We start from the raw sequence: 18,090 nt of genomic DNA, 5'->3' as shown, positions 1-18,090 counted from the left end.
AGTGATTCCGCTATCAAAAATATCTTCTAAAATTTTACAGGCTGTGTCCCACTCCGTGTGTGACCTTCAACGTTTGCTTGACCTCTCTAAGCCTCAATTGTCAAATAGGGACAACAGTGAGCACCTAATCAGTTGGTTTTAAGGATTAAGTTTTTAAAAAAGTGTATATAGCAGTTGGCACCATGTTCAATAAGGATTTTACTTGGTAATATGTTACATTGATCCACACAACTTTTAGCACATTGGGCAATTTCTCCCATAGCAACAGTTGGACGCTGGACAAATTGACTTGAAATTTACCCTGATATTGAAAAAACTCATATATATTTTATTTGTAGTATGATTATGGGGGACTAATATCCTGAGAGTCTCTCTCAGGTGTGTGCAGCCAATCTCAGGTAACTTGAGAGACCTCGGAGTCTCTTTCAGGTATTTACAACACATCGTCTATGAGTTATGATTGATTTTGATTTGATTTCTATAGGAATAAATTCTGATTCTCATCATTAATACACTAATAGTAAAAGCCACCTTTTATCAGACACTGGGTAGGTGCTCGGTATGTATTATCTAATTTAATTCTTACAACGTATCTGTAGAGAAAGGATTACTATCCTCACTTGCAAATGAACAACTTGGATTAAAATTACTTTATGTGATTTGTCGTCCAGCATCATAGACAGCAAGTGACACCACTGTGATTTAAGCCTAGATCTGCCTGACTCCAAGGCGTGTGTTCTTTCCATTAAGCTACACAGCCATGGCACTCTTAAACCCACAGTCACAAACCAATATTTTCATCTCACTAGTGGTATTGAGTGGTGTACCTCTGCTAGGGGCTGGGGGTACAGGGATGGACAAAACATGGTTCTTTAAGGATTTAATAGTTCAGAAAGGGAGACAAGTGAATGAACAGAACTTACAGTGTGAAAAGGGCCCGATTGACGTGTATATTGGGAAGGACTGGATTAGGTAAGACACTGGATGAGGTGATGCCTTACCTGAGTTCTGAAGAAGAAATAGTCATTAGTCAAGTGAATGGGTGGGGCAGGGGTGGGAAAGAAAGATGTCCTAGGGAGAAGGCACAGCATATACGAAGATCTGCAGGAAGAGACACAGAGGTACAGTTGGGCACCTGCAAGCAGTTTAATGTGTATAGAGAATAGAGAGAGGGAGAATGGACAGCATGAAGCTTTGGGATGAACATAAGGAAGTTGGGTTTTATTACAGTGATGTTTATATTGATTCAGGATGAGATGTAGTTTAGGTAATTAAAGAGGGCCAAGAGAGCTGGAAAGAAGTAGAAGTCATGGACCAGGGAGGGCAGGCTACATGGAAAGGCGAATGAAGTCTGGAGGAGGCTGATAATTTGAAAGTATGGTTCATAAGGGACTGGGAATACACCTTGCCAGGCTTCTCATTACTCCATGCATCTACATCTTGGCCCACTGTGGTAATGAAACTGTGAAATTATAAATGGGATATTGTTCAAAGCCTTATTATATTTAGTTCTCTATCCAGTCTTAACCAATGGCTTACAATGTAAGTATAGTTTCTGGACCCTGTTTATTCAGAATTCTCTCCACTAATTTTTCGCAAGAGTTAGTCTTTGCTAGATACTGTGGAGTTGGGCTAAGGTGAATTCCTCACAGTATGAGTGAGGCTGAAATACCTGAGTCACACAAGATCCAGAGGGCAGGTAGGTAACCAGAGCCCTTCTGTGTTAGGCAGGTGTGTTGACAAGAACTGAACAGGGAATAATTTCTCCTTCAGAGGCATATGGCTTTAATTTGGGAAGGACAACTCCTCAGAATTTACTAGAACTTTACAGTAAGGAGAGCAGTGGTGTTTTGGCGACAGATGAAGAATTACATGCCACCATGTCCTCTAGGGAAGCAAGGGACAGCTACACAAGGATGTTCTTTTGCCAGTAAAAGCAAAACAAAACAAAACAAAATAAAGAACACTGAAATGATTAGCTATGGGGAATACTGTGGATCAAATTGCATTTTTACTGTTATAACTTATGGTTGATATTTTGTTCCTTTGAATTCCAGTACTTCTAGGATATAGTAATTGGGAATATGGTTGACTTAGTTACATTTATTGTAGTTATACAGATAGTACTTATATGGTACCCAACATAATTCTAAGGACTTCCTCTATTAGTTCATTTAATTCTTTTATAATCCTATGAGGTAGGTACTGCTGTTGTCTTCACCTCTAGTTTATAGATGAAAAAACTGATGGACAGTAATATGTCTATGGTAAAACAGCTATTTAATGGAGTTGAATTTTGAACCCAGGAATTCTGACTCTGGAATCCATGCTTGAAACCTGGAGTCCCTAAGTTTTAATGTGAAGTCAAAACTCTAGGGCAGTGTGTTAAAATTCAGAATCCCAGGCCACCCTCTCAAAGATTCTGATTTAATATGTCTGGGAGGGGCCTGGGTATTTGCATCTCTAAGAAATATTCATATGCTTGTGATATGGGTGTTTGTCAAGCCATGCTCAGAGAAACACTGCTCTAAATTGTAACATTAGCCTTGTCTTTGTTATTATTGTTGGAAGTCTGCTTGCCCCTTCCTGTTTTCTACTGTCCCAATATGCTCTTCAATGCAAAGAAAAACAAAAAATTCTGTCTGATACCAAATATCTCTTTATACTACATTTTTACCCAGTTGTTTCTATGCCCCACAGACCCATTTGGAAATAAATATGTGATGACTCTAAAAGGAGTCTAAAAGGAGACAATCCTTTGTTACTGAATTCTTTTGCCCTCAAGAGATGACATTCTTCTACAGTTGCAGTGTTAGAGTCAGAACTAATGTGTGTGTGTGTGTGTGTGTTAGTCCTTTTAAAATGGCCTTTTCAAGCTTGTAGCTATGTTTTGAGAATGTGACCTGACCTATGGTATCTTTCCATTCGTTCAGGAATGTCTAGTGTTTTTTCCGAGTTTTACTATACTTGCATTATATCTGTGTACATTTATGATGAAAGATACGCTGTCAAAATAAAGTGAATATTGAAGTCAGTGTAAAAATGATTAGTTGAAAGGTACTATTTGGAATCTCATTTTTCTATCTGAAATAAAAGGAGTATCTGTTGGGGCGCCTGCGTGGCTCCATCAGTTAAGTGTCTGACTCTTGATTTTAGCTCAGGTCATGATCTCATGGTTGGTAGGCTCAAGCCCTGCATTGGGCTCCATGCTGACAGTGCAGAGCCTGCTTGAGATTCTCTCTCTGTGTCTCTCCTCTCTGCCCCTGCCCTGCTTTCTCTATCTCTCTCAAAATAAATAAACTTAAAAAAAAACAGGGTATCTGTTTTTCAATCTTACCTTTATCTAAATGTAGGTACTCATAAAGCACATGTTTTTAGGTTAAAACTAAAGCTTACATCTATTTGATAGAAAAACAGTAACAAAAAAAAAAAAAGGCTTAATCAAAATCCTCACCAGTTGCAGTTGAGTTCTCTATATCCACAAAGGTCCCAGACAGGCTTGTCCTCTTTCTTAAGGATGATGCCTTTTGGCCCATAATAGAGGACAACTTTCCTGTTCCAACTCTTGCCCACCCACCTAATTGCAACTGAGTAAAATAATTGGTGTGAAAGAGAGGAGATTCGTTTTTGAAAAAATGAGGGAAGAGGGAGAGATTAGCTAGAGACTAGAGCAAAGGCATATTAACACATTAACAAGGATTGTAGAGGTTTATAATGTTCAGTGCACCAAAGGAAGCAGAAACTAGAGAGTCATGGAAGGGGAGGAGCCTGAGTGAGTTAAGTGTGAATCCCTTTCTATATTCTCCTTTTATTCTTCGGTGGACTCACAATCCCATGTGGTAACCAGTCTCTCCTCAGAAGTGACTTTTCTCTTATTGCCTTTCTCTATGTGACCCTGTTCCAGAAAGTTTTGCACTTCTAGGCCTAAACACCAAAAAAAGACAACTCAGTTTTCCCTATTTTCCAACTGAAGCTTTGTTTGTAACTCCTTAGGTGGCCTGAGGAGATCTAACCTAACTCATAAACTTTCCTGTAAGGATACAGTTATTTTTGATGTATTCCTACTCCTTAGATTGAGGATGTGGAGTAGAAATAAATGCTTTTCAAAAATTAATTAACTTCTGCTTCAGGCCACCATGGAGAAAGTGGGACCAAGTTTACTCTTCAACCTGAAATAATGAAAAAAAGAGAAAACCAAGCAAATATATGAAATAAAGTTATTAAGACACTAGAGATCAAGTAATGAAGGACAGTGACACCTGAGAGATGAGGAGCAAATAAGGTAGGCTCTATTATTGCCACCACTTCTTGCCCTGAATGAGTTTCCAGACTGTCTACTGTTCCAGTAGGTCCCATGAGTTGAGGAGTAAAACTGAAAGGCTGGGGGGACAAAGCAGTTAAAGTTTGTGGGGCAGAGTTCTGGAGAGGAGAAGCTCAGATACCTGTTGAGGGGCTTCTTCAAGTTTTAAGCAGGATGCTGATGTGTGCATGTGGTGAGAAAACTACTCTTGGCTGTGGAATGAATTTCCCACAAAGATTCAAAGGATAAGTTCCAGGAGCACACATAGGGCTAGGAATGGTGCCATTCTCACCAGCCAGGAAACTTATAATTCATGGGGTATTGGATAGAGTACTTAGAAAAGTATTGCCTTGGTAGTGGGGAATAATTAGTCCTAAACTAAATACTGTTCTGGTACTGCTTAATGAATCTCAAAAATAGGAGTTGAAAATGTCAAATTGTTTCCAATTAATGTAACTGTGTCTCAGAACAAAACTCAAAAATATTTATTTATAGGCATGCAAAAATATGTAGCACACCCCATGATAAAATTCAAAATGACTGGCATCTATTAGGAATTTACCAGGCATGCAAAGAAATGAGAAGATATCGCCCATAATGAGGACACCAAACCAGAACTGGCATAGATGTTAGCATTGCACAGGGCATTAAAACAGTTATTATAACTTGTCTTTCATAGTCCCATGGCTAGATGTTAAGTAGAGACTTGGAAGATAGAGGCCCAAATTAGACTTGTAAAGCTGAGAACTATAATGTCTCAGATGAAAAGTACACCATAAGGGATTAACAGTGGATAAGGCATTGCAAAAGATTAGCAAATTGGAAGACATTGCAATAGAACATATCAAAACAGAAGATAAAGACAAAAAGGAATAAAAAGTAAAGTCAAGCATCAGTGAACTATGGGACAACTTTAAGAGGCTAAAAATATGCACCGTCAACGATTAGAATGACTCAAATGAGAAATACGGAGTATGCTGGATGCTATCAGTTTCTTAAAAACTGTATGACCCAGCTATTCCTTCTTAGGTGTTTGCCCAAGAAATATCAAGTCATTTGTTCATACTTGTTCTTAAATGTTCATAGAAACTTTGTCTGTAACAGCACAAATTAGAGATAATCCAAATGTCTATCAACAGGTGAATGGATGGTATATTGATACATTTGTATATTATTTCCATAAAGTGAACAGTACTCATCAATGAAAAGGAAAGAAGCTAGACAATAGTATATACTGTGTGATTCCATTAATTTAAAATTCTAGAACATGTAAAATAATCTATAGTAACAGTAAGCAGATCAGTGGTTGCCCAAGTCCAGGGCAAAGACAAGGGTGGAAATTAAGGATGATAGTAAGGAGGGACACCTGGGTGGCTCAGTTGGTAAGGCGTCCAACTTCGGCTCAGGTCATGATCTTGGGGTCTGTGGGTTTGGGCCCCACGTCAGGCTCTGTGCTGACAGCGCAGAGCCTGGAACCTGCTTCAGATTCAGTGTCTCCCTCTCTCTCTGCCCCTCCCGCATTTACACTCTGTCTCTCTCTCTCAAAAATAAATAAACATTAAAAAAAAATTTTTTTAAAGATGATAGTAAGGAATTAAAGAACATAGGAAACTTTTGGGGGGGTATATACATATGTCAAAATTTAACAAACTGTATACTTTAAATTTATTTAATGTTTAAATAAATAATAAATCATTTATTGCATGCCAGCTATACATATAGTAAAGTTATTTTTTTAAGTTTATTTATTTTGGGAGAGAGCGAGTTGGGGAGGGGCTGAGAGAGAGAGGATCCCAAGCAGGCTCCACACTGTCAGCACAGAGCCTGACACAGGGCTCAAACTCATGAACCATGAGATCATGACCCAGCCAAAGACAGATGCTTAACCGACTGAGCCACCCAGGTGCCCCTAAAATGATTTTTAAAATAACTTCTTCCACACTATGAACCATGTATCTATCTTATTTATTTTTTTTTAAATTTTTTTTTCAACGTTTATTTATTTTTGGGACAGAGAGAGACAGAGCATGAACGGGGGAGGGGCAGAGAGAGAGGGAGACACAGAATCGGAAACAGGCTCCAGGCTCTGAGCCATCAGCCCAGAGCCCGATGCGGGGCTCGAACTCACGGACCGCGAGATCATGACCTGGCTGAAGTCGGACGCTTAACTGACTGCGCCACCCAGGCGCCCCTGTATCTATCTTATTTAGAGGACTGTAGAATCACTTAAAAATAAGGCAAAATGGGAGAAGTTTTGTTTCTCAATAGTTGGTAACAGAAGGATTTTTCAAGTCAAAACTCATTGTCTAGAACCTAGATCTTGAAGAGCTGAGGAGGGGCTAGTGGCATAGTCTCTAGGCTTTGCCAGCATAAAGTGGGTCACCAACCAGGAGACATCTCAGTGCCAACTTGAAAGGGATAGTCACTGAAGTACAGAGCTGAGCAAATGCTGTGCCAGGAGAAAGAAGGCAAAGTATAGACCAAAGAAGAAAAGCAGTGGGTTATGAGCTCAAGAGAAACATCAATCAGGATGCTACATGGTAAGGGATAGAAAAGTCTGAAGGTCAGAAAGAGGAGACTGTAGGGATGATATAAAAGAGGTAGAAAGAGGCCAACACAGGTTTAGGCCAAAGTGAGAGAGCCTCTGGTGGTTTACCCCTTTGGACTTACTCTAGGCAATGCTTAATGTGCTCTGCTGGTGTGAGGCAAAGCCTAGAAGCCGAGGAAATGCACTCAAGTGTTATAAGGTGTTATGTAATTAATAAAAATTATTTTCTGTGGGGTGCCTGGCTGGCTCTGTCAGAAGAACATGCAACTCTTGATCTCAGGATCATGAGTTTGAGCCCCGTGTTGGGTGTAGAGATTACTTAACTAAAACTTAAAAAAAAATTAGTTTCTTATATAGGTTACAGCAACATCTAGGTTGAAACCCTTGATAGATGTGGTATAAAAAAAAGAATATAGAATTTGTTTATTTAAACATCAGTGAAAGAATATAATGTGTTCTCATTTTTATTGGGATGATTATTACACACTGGTAACGATTAAAGTTATTAATTTATGTTAAAAAATTTGTGAAGTAAATTTCATGGTAGGCAGAACAAGAAGAAAGATTTCACTATGGGTCATCAGCTAGGTTTAGAAATCATCAAAACAGAACTTTTATTAAGGAACTTTAGAAGTAATTAAACCTGAACCATCTAATATGATACCGAGCAGCTATACATTTGTTTTAAGTTTAAATTGACTCAAATTTTTTAAAAAAAATTAAAAATGCAGTTCTTCAATCATAGTATCCATATTTCATGTACTCAGTAGCACTCAATATGGTTAGTGGCTACCATACTGGATAGCACAAATATAAAACATCTCATTCTTTGCAGAAAGTTCTATTGGATAGTGCTGATCTATACAAATTCTGTGCCAGTTTCAATGACTGAAAACATATTTATTAAATTGAGTTTAATTTTAGGGTTGAGGAATTTGAGGCCCAGAAAGCTTAAATGATTTATGTATATCACACAAGAAGAGCCTGAAAATGAACCCCAATCTTCTGACTTTCATGCAAGTGATCATTTCAGCATCCCAACCACCAAACTTTTACTGGTATGTCTGCTCTTGAATAAGAGAAGCTTGGATACTCCAAACTGGCAAGCAATCAAAGAATCATTTAGTTTTTTATTTATACTCTACACTTCTATTTGAAGTTAGGCAGAGCTAAAGTCCAGAAACTTCACTTCAAACAAAATCATGATGTCACACTATAAAAACATGATCTGGAAGAGCTTGGGTGCTTTCCAGTTGCCCTGTTCTGTCCCTTTATACAAGTCCCCATTCAATCCACTGTACTCCATGCTGGGACCAGACAGTTTGTTTTTAGGTTAACAGAAAGATAGGCAGATCTGTCTCCTCTTAAAATGTCCCGGGAGCACCAGGTGGTAAAGGGCTTGCATTTTCAAAGGTTACTCAGCAGGACTTTGAAAATTAAAGAGAGCCCAGATGAGATGTGGGGAGAGCATGCAGTTACATCTGAAAAGGTGTAGCCTTTCAACTGGGTGAATTCTTGATGAGACAGCAAAGTGAGTCATTAAACAGTAGGCTGTCAATGAAGCTGAGACCCAGATTTGCCTTGGATCTGCTGCAATGCTAATAATTTAGCCATCCAACGAAACCATGGGAGGACCTCTGGTAAACCCTTGGACCTGTTTTTACTACAGACTTACAATCCTTATTTTTCTGGAAATGGGTAAAGAAAGGAGTAGATATATGTTGAAGAGTTACTGATGAAATTCAAGGAATCTTTAAAAAAACCACCCAGTATGCAAGGTCATTTTGGAAGGTCAGTGTTTTATAGCCCCTTTACTGGCCTCAGGGAAAAATGATTACTTCCACATTTGAATTTTGGTAAAAGTTGTTTTTCCTGGACCACTGTTAAATTTCATCCAGCTTTTGGCAGGAATTGCCTTCCTGGACCCTGCTGGAGTGCTGGCTGACATGTTACATCTTCCATAGTGCAACAACTGTTCTATCGAATTCTGGGAGAACAGCCTATTTTTGTTACCAGACGCTAGAGGATGCGTGACATGTCATTAACCTTCAAAACTGGCCCTGCACAAGAGTATTGTCAACAGATGGTGACTCTGAATCTTTCTTTCCTCTCCCTGCCTTCCTCCCCCATCCCCAGGGTATCTTCTGGCTCAGAATGCTCATTGGTTTCAAAGGAAATTTGTGTGTGTGCAACAGACATTGTGGAATGTGGAACAAGGACTGGAGCAAGGTTTCTTTATAATTGAGGCTTATAGAAAATAAATGGGTAGAAGAAACCATCAGTAGTGTTCGTATGCAATGACAGGCTAACAGTGATGAAATCAACATCTATGCTAAGAGGCATGCTGTTGTGCATCAGGAAAGGATGGCTGGAACACTGGATGGAAAAGCTGAAAGCCAGCATGGACTTGAGCTATTTAACTTTGAAAATGCTCATTTTGCCTTTTTCATGTTTATCAGTGGAAGTCAATAGTAATTGGAACATTAATTATCAACCATCCCCCAAAAGCTATCTTTGAAACAGGAAGTTGATTGATTCATTCAGCAAATATGTATGGGATGGTTTACAATACATCAAGCACTATGCTGGGCTCTAGGGATAAGATAAGAAATTAACCAAAGTGCCTGTTGGTATGAGGCAGACTAGTAAACAGATGATTATAATGTAGCTCTTATAACTTCCATGGAAACACACATGAGGAAGGGAGATGTCTACAACCATTGCCACAGGGACATCATAGGGTGCAGTTCCAGAGGGCATGAAAATCGACGTGGTAAATGTGTCACATCTTTCCAAAGCATCAATTTCATATGATTAGAATTTTAAACTCTTTGTCCTAAAATAAAACATACATTAAAAAGTAGAAATAGGGGTGCCTGGGTGGCTCAATCGGTTAAGCATACGACTCTTGATTTCATCTCAGGTCATGATCTCATGGTTCATGAGATTGAGCCCTGTGTTGAGCTATGTACTGACAACACAGAGCCCGCTTGGGATTCTCTCCCTCCCTCTCTGCTCCCCAACCCCACTCATTGTGCATGTGCCTGCGTTCACTCTCTCTCAAAATAAATAAATAAGCTTTAAAAAAAAAAGTAGAAATAAATTTTTAAATAAATTTCTTTCGTTCAGTCCAGGTACTGGTTCATTCTCCATTCTTCTTTCTAGGGAAAAATTTGAGATCATTGGCCTAAGACACGATTATTAGCTTTTTGTGCAGGTGTCACTAAAGCCCTGATAGGCTCTTTGTCCTTGGGTTTAGAAGTGTCAGCATCATACTGTTTTACATTCACATGGCACTATATTGTTTAAAAAGTGCATTCAATGGATTTTGCACCTCACAGTAAACCAGTGTACCATCCCCATGCGAACGATTAGGAAATGGGAGCTCTGTGAGATTAATTTGTTTCAGTGGTCACAGGGCTGGTAAATGACCATCAGACTGCACCTTGGGTTTTCCGACACCAAATCTATTATTCTTTCCACTAAATCATTCTGCTTTTCTTTCTAATAATTAGAAGACCAAGGTCAAAGTCTTGCTCTGTCTTTGGGAATGGAGAGTAGAAGTGAGGAGGAGCAGACATTGGGTGATGTTGACCTGAAGGTCCTGAGAGTCTGGGTGACTCAGAATGCCCCACTTAATACCTGGGAAACCTTAGGGGAAAATGGCATGAAAATTGATGATGGGGGGGGGTTGGTTAAGTAGGGAGTGTAATGGTGACAATTTAGGAACCTATCATGAAAGATTTCAAGATCTGTTGCCAGATTTTCATTCACTGATTAGGTGGCCTTGACATACATCGTATTCCTCATTCTCTCACGGATGCCTCACGACTGTGGGCTTGCTGATTTGACTTTTTCATCCATCAGAATTAAAGTACAAGGCTATATAAACCCATCTAACATTACTGACATTCTGGGAGGTTATAAAACCAGGAAAGATTTAAGATCTCCATCTTTTTTTTTTTTTTAATTTTTTTTTCAACGTTTATTTATTTTTGGGACAGAGAGAGACAGACCATGAACGGGGGAGGGGCAGAGAGAGAGGGAGACACAGAATCGGAAACAGGCTCCAGGCTCCGAGCCATCAGCCCAGAGCCTGACGCGGGGCTCGAACTCACGGACCGCGAGATCGTGACCTGGCTGAAGTCGGGCGCTTAACCGACTGCGCCACCCAGGCACCCCAAGATCTCCATCTTAAATTAGGTAATCTGGGAGGGTGTCTGGGTGGCTCAGTCAGTTAGGCGTCCAACTCTTGATCTCGGCTCAGGTCATGATCTCACAGTGCCATGTCAGGCTCTGCACTGACAGCACAGAGTCTGCTTGGGATTCTCTGTCTCTCTCTGCCCCTGCCCTGTTTGTGTGTTCTCTCTGTCTCTCTCAAAATAAATGAATAAACTTAAGAAAAAAAGTTTAAAAAATTAGGTAATCTGGAAGCACTGGGGACCATGTTGATGCTTACTGAGAAACAAAATGAGGCTAAACCACATATCACTTAGCAATGCTAAATCCCTGAATTGCACGTTTATATCTCACATGTACCTCTGTCATCATATTAAAGAAGGCATTTGCTTAAAGTAGTTACAGATTTGATTAAAGTCACATACTCTGTTTCAAAATTTAAAAACTAAATGGCTAAGACCAAGAAATGACAAACTAAAGGAAGCCACAGTATGGCTGCCAATTATTGTTGGCAGGAAACGGGATGACTCATTCTGCACATGTGCTTTCTTTGCTCAGGACAATGGGGCATGATGAAAATGTTCAACTTATTGAATATTGTGGACATTTTTGTCATTCAGTTTGTAGGAGACTGTTGAAATGCAACCACAGACTAACAAGAATGCCAAAGTGACCCACGTTTTCTTTCATGTGAGAGAACTGATAATAAATGCTAGGAAAAAGTTATAAACCGTTTCAAAAGAGAATGTGGGTGGTGGATCCCAGGAAAGTCCAGGTGGAGAATTTCCAGAAGTTAGGAAGGAAACACAGTATTGCCAATGGGAGGCATGACGCATTGCCAAGAGGTAGGGAGGAGGATTCATTTCTGTGGAGAAGTAATCAAATGTGTTTTGGTTGCAGGAGAATGGGGATATTTCTGAAGTTCTTCCTAATGTGACCTTGATAGGGATATCCTATCAAGAGGATATCTCCTGTCTGGTATCTCATCCTATATAATATAGGATAATATAATCCTATAAAAATATCTGCCAAATAGGGAAAAGGTCATCGACTTGGTTTGACCTCTGCAAACTGGGTCACTGAGAATACTAAAAGGACTGGGAAGCACTTGTGGGGTCAGGAGGCATACGGGAAATCTCTGTACCTCCCACTCAGTATTTCTGTGAATCTGAAACTTCTCTAAGCAATAAAGTCCTTTTTTTTTAATTAAAAAATTTTTAATGTTTTTATTTATTTTTGAAGGAGAGAGAGACAGAGCATGAGCGGGGAAGGAGCAGAGAGAGAGGGAGACATAGAATTTGAAGCAGGCTCCAGGCTCTAAGCTGTCAGCACAGAGCCCGATGCGGGGCTCGAACTCACGAACTGTCAGATCAGGACATGAGCTGAAGTTGGATGCTTAACCGACGGAGCCACCCAGGCTCCCCCCACCCCTTGTTTTTTTAAAGGACTGAGTTGTTGACAAAGTTCTCAGTGATCAAGACATTCCTAATTTAGCTCGAGGACATTAACTGAAGCTAAGGTTTTATCCCTAACTGGCTCTGTTACTTGGGAGTAGCTTGCCTTTCTGGGCCTGTGTTTCTGTATCTAACTAATGAGAAGGATCCCCTAGATGATCCTCAAGGTCTTTTCCAGCTGGAAAATGCTGTGATTTATGTGAGGAGAAATATTTATGTGAGGAGACTGTACCTATAACAGTCTCAGAGGGAAACACAGTTTTGTCCACAGATAAAGACCTTGAATCATTTTGCCATTTCCCCAGGAAAATATACACTCCATTATTATAGGTTTGCCATGACAGGTGTGTTGTTGGGGGTGGGACACGAACAGAGGAAATTATTATTGTGAGTGGGGAATGGGATATAGATGGAGAGGATTAGTAATGAACGCTGCGCTAGGGATCATTTTTCATTGTAACCTTAGCCATTCTGTCCACAGGGAGATCCTAGATTTGCATTTTCTCATTCCATTTGCAGCCCTAGAAAACGTTGTTCAGTTGGGGCCCTTTTTAGGAAAAGAGTACTCCACCGGTCCCAAGTCGTAAAAGGAAAACACAAAAGTTGGGTAACTGGAGTCCTGTGGTTTGTTCTATAGTGGTATAAAGGTTGCACATTCTCCCCAAATCTGCAAGAACGCAGGTGGAAGGTGCCCTTTGAGGCATGCCCACCCTTTCCTGCATATATGCCAAATAACACCCCAGTGAATATTGCAGGAAAATGATGTGGCATAAAATAACGCCAAAGCAAAAGGCGCCTTTTGTAAACAAATCCTTGCAGCAGTCTTGGATGGTCTCTAAATATTCTCCCAATTCATTCACTCAAACATTAGAGCATCTGTTTGTGAGCCAGCAGAGCTTTTCATTTGGACTCATGACACTCTGCAGGCAGTTACACGGAAGAAAATCTTTTATCTTGGCTTTCAAAAAGCTCCATTAGGCAGATCCTTTTTCTTTTTTGGAACAGACCCCTGCTTTTTTGGAGGAGGTATGTTCTTGACAAGTGCTCTTCCCAAATGCACTGCATTGTAATTCAAAGCCCAGTAACTTGACCAGCTTTTGACGTTATCAGATTGGAGAGAGAAGCGCTTCTGCCTGAGGCTCCGGCTGCAAAGGTGAATGTTGGCTGCACCCCTCTCAGCAGGTCCTCGCCTCCCAATGGCTCATTTCAATTTTAGGTTAGAGCCGCTTATAGAGACCTATCGGATCTCAGAAGAAACAGATGTTAGTTTCTTGACTCAAATCTCCAAGGTTTCAGAATATATGAATACTGGTATTTACATGGCATTTATCCCACATTTCCTGAGATGGTCTGGATTTCAGATTATTTTTCTTGATCTTCGATTTTGAAAATGCGTTTGTTTTTTTTTTTTTTACATGAGTGGCTCTCAAGCGTGAGTGTACATTAGAATCATTGGAGAACGCTTATTAAAAATGAAGATTCACATGCCCTTCTCCCAGAGATTCTGAGTCAGAAGATCTGAGGTGGATCCAGATATTTCTGTCGATGTTTCAATGTTTTTATTGAGTTGTCACATGCCCGTAGTAAAGTGCTGCACCTTAAGGTCACAGTTCAGTCGATTTTTTAAGACTTCCATGTTTTTAGAGCTATTTTAGGTTTATAGTAAAATTGACAGGGAGGTACGGAAATTTCCTTTATACTTTCTGCCCCCACGCATGCATAGCCTCCCCCTTATCAACATCACTCACCAGAATAGTATGTGTTACTAAAGATGAGCCCACATCCACACATCATCACCTAAAGTCCATAGTTTACCTCAGGGTTCACTCCTGGTGTTGGACATTCTGGACAAAGGCGTAAAGACATAGACCCGTCACTATAAAATAGAGAGTATCTCTCACTGCCTTAAAAATCTTTTGTGCTGTACCTAGTGATTGCCCTCCCCTCTTTCCCCACTCCCCCACAACCACTGATCTTTTTATTCTCCATAGTTTTACTTTTTCCAGAAAGTCACATAGTTGAAATCATACAGTTGTGTACCCTTTTCAGAGTGGCTTCTTTTACTTAGTAGTATGCGTTTAAGATTTCTCCAGGTCTTTTCATGGCTTGATAGCTCATTTCTTTTTAGCACCGAATAATATTCTGTTGTCCGGATGGAGCACCGTTTATTTATCCATTCATGTGCTGAAGGACATCTGGTGGCTTCCAGGTTCGCTTTTGCAGCTATGAATAAAGCTGCTATAAACATCCACATGCAGGTTTTTATGTGGACATAAGTTTTCAACTTCTTTGGGTAAATGCCAGCAAGTGTGATTGCTGTATAGCCACCAAACTGTCTTCCAAAGATGCAGTAGCATTCTGCATGCCCACCAGCAATGAATGAGAGTTCCTGTTGTTCCACAGACTCACCAGAATTTCGTGTTGTCAGGGCTCTGGATTTTGGCCGTTCTAATAGGTGGGTACTGGCATCTCATTGCTTTAATCTGCATTCCCCGGATGATAAATGATGTGGAGCATCTTTTCATGTGCTTTTTGCCATCTGTATATCTTCTTTGATGAGCTCTCTTTTAAGGTCTTTGGCCCATTTTTTAATTGGATTTTTGTTTCCTTATTACTGGGCTTTAAGAGTTCTTTGTATACTTTGGGTAATAGTCCTTTATCAGGTGTGTTTTTGTGAATATGTTCTCCTGGTGTGGTGGCTTGTTTTCAAATTCGCTTGATTTTGTCTTTCATAGAAGTTGTTAACTTTAATGAAGTCCAGCTTATCAATTATTTCTTGCATGGGTCTTGTCTTTGGTATTGAAGCTAAATGCCATCACCATACCCGCGTGGTTTCCACTTGTGAGTCTGCTCCAGTAAGCAGTGACTCATTGTATTCCTGTCTGCCACTCTGGTCTTGAGGGCAGCTGTTTGCTTTGTGTCCTTCCTGCTCATGAATCCAAGGAGAGCTGTTGATTTTTCAGTCTGCTCAGCTTTTTATTTGTTGTGGGGATGGAGTGGCAACTGCCAAGCTCCTTACATGGGAAACTGAGTTTTTATGTGAGTGTACGTCTGTAGAGCCACCACCCAAATAAAGCTGTGGAATGTTCCAACACCCCAGAATGTTTGCTCATGTCCCTTCCCAGACCAACTCTACCTGACCCCGTCCCCAAATAACCATCATTTTAATGATTCCAGGAGTTTGCCTTTTTAACGGGCTGCGAAAGTGACCTGGATGCATATGCTTTTCTTCTTCTTTTGAAAATCAGTGGATTTGGTACCATAGTTGCAAAAAACCTCACTTGCAATTCTGAGACCAAACTAGTAGAAACGGTCACATAATGGATAAACGTAACATGCCTGTCAAATTCACCTTTATGAAAGAGATTTAGGAAAGCTGCAAGTCCACAGGATGCTGCCAGTCACAGAAAGGCATGCCTGGAATGTGACTGATGGAAAAGGAAACTGTAGCCCCAGTTCAGCTGGATTATAATTCACTTGTTGGTGATCTAGGATGTTTGGTGGTATTTTATGAAGGCAGTCTTGAGAGTAGGAAGTTTTAATGTCTGTCAAATGCTGCTAATCAGGCAAAGGGTGTTTTAATTCTATAAAACCTATTGTTTTAGCTAGAAACAATAATAGTTAATATTTTTAATGTTTATTTATTTTTGAGAGAGAGAGAAAGAGTATGAGCAGGGGAGGGGCAGAGAAAGAGGGAGACAGAGAATCTGAAGCAGGATCCAGGCTCCGCGCTGTCAGCACAGAGCCGGATGCAGGGCTGGAACCCACAAACTGTGAGATCATGACCTGAGTAGAAGTCGGACGCTTAACTGACTGAGCCACCCAGGTGCCCCAATATTGTCTGAGCATCTTAATTAATTCTCACAACAACTCTACTGAGATAGACTTTTATCCCAGAAAACCAGTGTCAATTTTTTATAGGAGTATAACAATGCTGAAGATGTATCAAATGTTTCCTGTGTGCCAGCACTTTAAATGGATTGTCTTTTTTCCCCTTTATTCCCATATTTGGAAGAGGGAAATAAGCATTCGCGAGCTTGCCCAAAGTCACTAGTATGTGTCAGATAAGCTTGAACCCAACCCTAGTCTCACCTAGATCCTAACCACTTAGCTTCTGTGCTAGACTGTTTCCCTAGAGAAATACAATGCATGTATTTTTTAGCTTGGTGGGGTCTCTCATGTCTTGAGACTGTGTAACTTCCTTGGCTTTAATTTCAGGCTTTTGAAGGATAATTTGTAGATCTGAGTTTTCATGCCCACCAGAAGGCATAAACTCCCCGCCAGGAGATAACGTCCAACATAAATTCATAAATTGGTATTATGGTTTATACATCATAATCTTGTGAGTTTGGTCAGTGGGTAAATGGGCTTCTAAAGGGCTGAACATCTCTGTGTACCATTATAAAAATTGAGTTTTAGACTTGAAAACTTGAGAACAATAGCTAGCCCAGAATAATTTCACCATGGTTCTACCAACAAACTTAGCTCCATCTCCTAATCAGCATCCCCTACACTGTCCTTCCTCCAGTCCCACATGAGGTTCTGTCCTAAAGGATTTACACACTCAGTTTTTCTTTACTTGAAAATCTCAAAGGTGAAATACACAATTAGGGGAGAAATGTATTCTTTCTTTACTGTTGTCATTAAAATATACATACAGTGATACTGAACATTAGTACCTAAAGGTCTTGTCCCACTGTTTTATTGGTTGAACATCAGTACCTAAAGGTCTTGTCCCACTGTTTTTTTTTGTTGTTGTACCATAAATTTTAGTGAAAAAAAAAATCACCTCAAGGCTGTTTTCCTAGGCAGACTTAATTTCTTTCAGAAATGAGTGTTACAGGTGCCATAATCTCCATTCATAAATAATTCCATTTCCTTTTGCTTATTTATAGTAAGCAAAATCCAAGTGTATTCTCATGAATAGATGACCAATACCAGCCTTCTGCTTTGCAATCACATTTCAGTACAGGGCACACCCGGTACTTTTTAGATTCATCTGTTTGTATTCACAGAGAAAAAGCAAATGCCCTTTTCTAATACCTTCTCTTAGCTTTAACCTTGAACTCCATCTATGGGATACAGCATTCATCAGTGTAAAGAACAGTTTGATATCAATGCCAGCAATAATCCCGTAGCTGGCAGATACCAATTCTTATGGGTCTATCCTGATAAATGCACTCTTGTGGCTTCTAAAGCAATTTAACAGGGACTTAGGAGCTCTCATACCCATTTAGAATTTATTCAGCCATCCATCCTATTAGAATACATGTTCCATGAGTACAGAGACTTTTACCTGTTTTCATCATTTTTGTGTGTCCTAGTACCTGGACTATGATAAGTGTTCAGTAAATATCTACTGAATGAATTGATCCATCCATCCACCCACCCATCCAGTGTTTACCACCCACCTTAGCTAAGGTACATACATCTTTAGATGCACAGAAGGAAAAATATCAGCTTCCCCTAAGAGGACTAAAAGCAGCTCCCCTGCTCTGCCATTTCATATAACTCTAGTCCAAATAAGTACTAAATTACATCAGACTGATGCATCGTTTTCCTCATTAAACCATCCTGCTGCCCAGGAAAATAAATTATTCTTCTGATAC

At 40.0% G+C, this 18,090-nt stretch overlaps 1 protein-coding gene across 1 annotated transcript in view; it reads left to right on the top strand.

Annotated features, from left to right (window-relative positions):
- Positions 1–18,090, top strand: part of KRR1 (KRR1 small subunit processome component homolog) — a 373,841-nt gene that overhangs the window by 160,057 nt on the left and 195,694 nt on the right. The gene's annotated exons all lie outside the window — the stretch shown is intronic.

The sequence above is a fragment of the Acinonyx jubatus genome, chromosome B4, assembly GCF_027475565.1.
Source record: "Acinonyx jubatus isolate Ajub_Pintada_27869175 chromosome B4, VMU_Ajub_asm_v1.0, whole genome shotgun sequence".
Classification (NCBI taxonomy): Eukaryota; Metazoa; Chordata; class Mammalia; order Carnivora; family Felidae; genus Acinonyx; species Acinonyx jubatus.
The sequence above is the reverse complement of the archived record's forward strand: the minus strand, read 5'-3'. Positions and strand labels throughout refer to the sequence as shown.